General features: G+C 49.9%; 1 protein-coding gene across 1 annotated transcript in view; it reads left to right on the forward strand.

The window, feature by feature from the left end:
- The first annotated feature begins 4,739 nt into the window (after positions 1–4,739).
- Positions 4,740–5,291, forward strand: part of CYP2F1 (cytochrome P450 family 2 subfamily F member 1) — an 18,912-nt gene continuing 18,360 nt past the window's right edge. Inside the window, exon 1 of the mRNA XM_017503172.1 lies at positions 4,740–4,847. The gene's annotated coding sequence lies outside the window, so the exon portion shown is untranslated. The remainder of the gene's footprint in view (positions 4,848–5,291) is intronic.

Genomic DNA, 5,291 nt, shown 5'->3' on the forward strand with positions numbered 1-5,291 from the left:
CGGGGTTTCACCATGTTGACCAGGATGGTCTTGATCTCTTGACCTCGTGATCCACCCGCCTCGGCCTCCCAAAGTGCTGGGATTACAGGCTTGAGCCACCGCGCCCGGCCTTAACTTTTGTATTTTTAATAGAGATGGGGTTTCACCATTTTGCTGGTCTTGAATTCCTGACCTCAGTTGATCCACCCGCCTCAGCCTCCCAAAGTACTAGGATTAGTACTCCTGACCTCAGCTGAGCCACCTCACTCAGCCGTATATTTTCATTTATATGAAATGCTGATCAATAGTGGGAAGGAAAAAAACTAGAACAGGACTGGACGCAGTGGCTCAAGCCTGTAGTCCCAGAACTTTGGGAGGCTAAGGCAGAACAACTGCTTCAGCACAGGAGTTTGAGATCAGCCTGGGCAACATAAGGAGACCTCTGCCTCTACAAAAAGTTTTAAAAAATAGTCAGTTGTGGTGGCACATGCCTGTACTTCCAGGTACTCGGGAGGCTGAGGCAGGAGGATCGCTTCAGCCAGGGAGGCCAAGGTTACAGTGACCAGTGATCACACCACTGCACTCCAGCCTGGGGGACAGAGCAAGGCCCTGTCTAAAAAGAAGAAGAAGAGGAAAAAAAAAAAGACTAGAATAATGGTTGCCCATGGTAGACAGAGCATGGTTGACTACGAAGGAGTATGAAAGAGCTTTCTCTCTCTCTCTTTTTTATTATTATTTTAGAGGGTCTAAAATAATTATTATTTTAGAGGGTCTCTGTCACCCAGGCTTGAGTGCAGTGGTGTGGTCATAGCTCACTGCAGCCTGGAAATCCTGGGCACAAGTGATGCTCCACCTCAGCCTCTTGAGTAGGTAGGATTACAAGCATGCACCACCACACTTGGCTAAGTTTTTTCTTTTTTTAGTAGAGACAGGGGTCTTGCAGTGTTGCACATCCAGGTCTCAAATTTCTGGCCTCAAGTGATCCTCCCGCCCAGCCTCTTATACCTAGAATTACAGGCACAAACCACCATGCCCAGCTCCAAGACAACTTTCTGGGATGATGAAAATACTCTCTATCTTCACAGGGATTTGGATGCATGCAAAATTCAGCAAATGTTCACTTACAATGTGTGTATTTCATCACATGTACATTTTACCTAAGGAAATTGTCTGCCGGACGCAGTGGCTCACGCCTGTAATCCCAGCACTTTGGGAGCCGAGGCAGGCAGATCACAAGGTCAGGAGTTTGAGACCCGCCTGGTCAACATGGTGAAACTCTGTCTCTACTAAAAATACAAAAATTAGCTGGGCGTGGTGGCGCACGCCTGTAATCCCAGCTACTCAGGAGGCTGAGGCAGGAGAATCGTTGCTTGAACCCGGAAGACGGAGGATACGGTGAACCGAGGTCATGCCACTGCACTCCACCGTGGGCGGCAAAGCGACACTCTGTCTCAAAAAAAAAAAAAAAGAAAGAAAAGAAATTGTTAAGGGAAAATTCCAACTACACAAGCTCACATGAACTATGACACAGTAAAGAGAAATCAAGTCCTCCAGCTGGCAATGGAGTGGGATCCGGCACACCAGAGCGGGGCTGACCTAAGCCCGATGTGGCACAGTGTGCGGTTCTAGCAGGAGGGAAGGCTGCATGTGCAGTCCAGATGCCAGTGGGCAGAAGGACAGGATGTTGGAGGATGCGCCCGCTCGCTGCCCACTGCTGCCGTTCTCTCCGTGAAATAAGAATCGGGATCATCCACAAAGACTGAGGTGAAGGAAAAGGGTCTTGGAGTTTGAGGGGGCAGGGGGAAAGGATAGGAATAGGGTGGGACTGGGGGGGGGGTGCGTCTCAAGAGAGGGCAATGAGAAAGCAAGGAATTCAGCCCGAGCGGTAGCTCACACCAGCCGGTGCGGTAGCTCACGTCTGCAATCCCAGCACTTTGGGGGGCCGAGGCTGGTGGATCATGAGATCAAGAGATCGAGACCATCCTGGCCAACATGATGAAATCCCATCACTACCGAGAATACAAAAAATTAGCTGGGTACGGTGGCACATGTCTGTAATCCCACTACTTGGGAGGCTGAGGCAGGAGAATCGCTTGAACCCAGGAGGCGGAGGTTGCAGTGACCTGAGATCACGCCATTGCACTCCAGCGTGGACAACAAGAGGGAAACTCCATCTCAAAAAAAAGAAAAGAAAAGAAAAATGAGCCAGGTGTGGTGATGCACGCCTATAGTCCCAGCTATTCGGGAGGCTAAGGAGGAGAACCCCTCGAGCCCAGGAGATCGAGGCTGCAATGAGCTATGATCATGCCACTATACTCCAGTCTGGGTGACAAGAGTGAGACCCTATCTCAAAACTAACTAACTGCCCTTCTCATAAATCCCAGTTTTCCCAATCAGATGTACAACCTCCACCTCCCAAGTTCAAGAGATTCTCCTGTCTCAGCCTCCCAAGTAAGTGGGATTACCGGCATCCACCACCATGTATAGCTAATTTTTTCATATTTTTAGTAGAGACTGGGCTTCGCCATGTTGGTCAAGCGGGTCTCAAACTCCTGACCTCAGGTGATCTGCCCGCCTCAGCCTCCCAAAGTGCTGGGATTGCAGACGTGAGCTACCACACCCGGCCTCACGAGGCCCCTCTTAACCAAGTTCTAGGGTAAGGGAAAAGTTGCTTACAGGGTTGGCGTGAATCCAGCACTGCACCCTCCCCTTAGAAGTAGGGGGTAGATGCCAAGGGAAACTGGAGCTCTATAATCCCATCATCAACCCTTCAACCCTCTTCCAGGACCTGCCCCAACCAGCCTTTCCAGGACTGAAACAACAGCATGGGCCCCACCTCCATCCCACCATATACGTGGGACCTAGGGTGTCAAATTCCCCAGGACCTCCAACCACTTCCTCCTCTGCCCCTCCGGGAACCGCAATCCTGGTGCACACCCATGAATCTGGGGTGTACCCACACCTCCACCTGGCTGCCCAGACCCTTGACCTCAGGGGCTCTCCACCCAGGCTAGCCCCTGGCACCAGAGCCCTGGCCCAGCTCCAGGCCTTGCAATCTGCTCCTGTGACCTGTAGCTGCATTCCCAGATACTTGGGAGGCTGAGGCAGGACAATCGCTTGAACCCAGGAGGCGGAGGTTGCAGTGAGCCAAGATCTTGCCACTGCACTCCAGCCTGGGTGACAGAGCAAGACTCTATCTCAAAAAAAAAGAGAAAAAGAGGCTTCTTCCAAAAATTCACAGAAAATGTGTATTATGAAAAAACTATGCATGGAGTCCAATTTTTTTAATTTTTTTGCACAAAAATAAACTCGTACTAACTTGTTATAACTTATCTGAACAGGATCTAGTTTGAGGCACTAAAATAAAACATCGGATTGAAAAGAGCCCTTATCAGAGCAATGTGAATTCTAAAATTGAAGCAAGAACAAGCACCAAATTGATGGTGAGGCTTGGGTGGAGGAATGACAAAATCATTGATGTTTTACAAAAAGTTGACAGTGCCCCAGAGAAATCAGCCATTTACAAATGGATAACTTGTTTTGAGAAGGGAGGAGACGGGGCGTGGTGGTTCACGCCTATAATTCCAGCACTTTGGGAGGCTGAGGGGGGCGGATCACTGGAGCTCAGGAATCTGAGACCAGCCTGGGCAACATGGTGAAACCCCATCTGCACAAAAATACACATAAATTAGCTGGGCGTGGTGGTGCGCACTTGTAGTCCCAGCTGCTCAGGAGGCTGAGGTGGGAGGATCACTTGAGCCTGGAGGTGGAGGCTGCAGTGAGCCGTGATTATGCCACTGCACTCCAGCCTGGGGGACAAAGTGAGACCTTATCTTGAAGAGATGAGGCCACATTGAAGATGAAGCCCCCCGTGCATACCATACACATCAATTTTTATGGAAAAAAATTCAATCTGTTCATGCCTTAATTAAAGAGAACTTATAAGTAACAGCAGAAACAATAGCCAATACCATAGACATCTCAATGGGTTCAGCTGACACAATTCTTTTTTTTTTTTAGACATGGTTCTCACGCTGTTGCCCAGGCTGAGTACAGTGGTGGGACCATGGCTCACTGCAGCCTCCACCTCCTGTGGAGCAAAACAGTCTCAAAAAAAAAAAAAAAAAAAAAAAAAAAAAAAAAAAAAAAAAAAAGAAGAAGAAGAAGTAGGGGGTAGGTGTCAAGTAGGGGGTAGATGACTGTCTTTGCATATCTGTTTCTGTCTCTGTCATTCTCTTCTCCCTCAGTCTCTGTGTCTAGCTCTGTCTCTTCCTCTCTCTGTCTCTTGCCCTTCTTCTCCCCATCCTTCCATGTCCTTCTCTGTCTCTCAATGTCCATCTAACTGTCTCTCCACTCAATCTATCTTTTTTTAATTTTTATTTTATTTATTTATTTTTTAATAGATGCAGTTTCACCATGTTGGTCAGGCTGGTCTTGAACTCTCGACCTCAGGTGATCCGTCCCCCCTAGGCCCCCAAAGTGCTTGGATTACAGGCGTGAGCCACCGCGCCTAGCCCACTCAATCTGTCTTGTCTTTCTCTAGCTCTATGTCTAAAAAACCAGGCCCAGGTCCTGAATGGCAAAAAAAAAAAAAAATGGAGAAAGCTTTGCCCCATCCCAGGAGGGCACCCAGTCACTGCCACCTGCCATGGCACCTTTCCAGCTGGCTGTGAGCCCTGGGGCCGCAGGAAAGGTATGGCAGGATGATGGGAGGGGATTAAAGCTCACTGCGGAACGAGAAGAGTGGGGTTAAGGAGGAGGGTGTGGGCCGAAACAACTTAAGAACAATCTCTGCCCCGCAAGCCCACCCAGAGCTGCCGGGTACGTGTCTGAAACAGCCATAGCCAGTGTCTCCCGAAGCTCAGCAGGTAAAGGGTCGCGGTCAGGGATGCAGAGGAGGAGGGGGTGGCTCCCAAGAGAGGGTGGGTTGTGGGCTCCAACCTCTGTCTCTAAGACTGGTTAGGAATCTTTTTCGCTGCCTCCTCCCAGAGTGCTGAGGTCTCTGGGTCTCTGTTCTGGGCACTGGGATTTCTGTATTGGTGCTTCACCCAGCGGGTGGCATCTCTCTGCAATACCACCGTGTGGTTTGAGGTTTCTGCCTGTGCTCTTCCTCTCTCCTCTCTCTTCTCTCCTCTCTCCCCTCTCTCCTCTCTCTCTCTCTTCTCTCTCTCTCTCTCCTCTCTCCCTCTCTCTCCTCTCCCCCCTCCTCTCTCTCTCCTCTCTCCTCTCTCTCTCTCCTCTCTCCTCTCTCTTCTCTCTCCTCTCTCTCTCTCCTCTCTCCCTCTCTCTCCTCTCCCCCCTCCTCTCTCTCT

The sequence above is a fragment of the Cebus imitator genome, unplaced genomic scaffold (assembly GCF_001604975.1).
Source record: "Cebus imitator isolate Cc_AM_T3 unplaced genomic scaffold, Cebus_imitator-1.0 Scaffold306, whole genome shotgun sequence".
NCBI lineage: Eukaryota > Metazoa > Chordata > Mammalia > Primates > Cebidae > Cebus > Cebus imitator.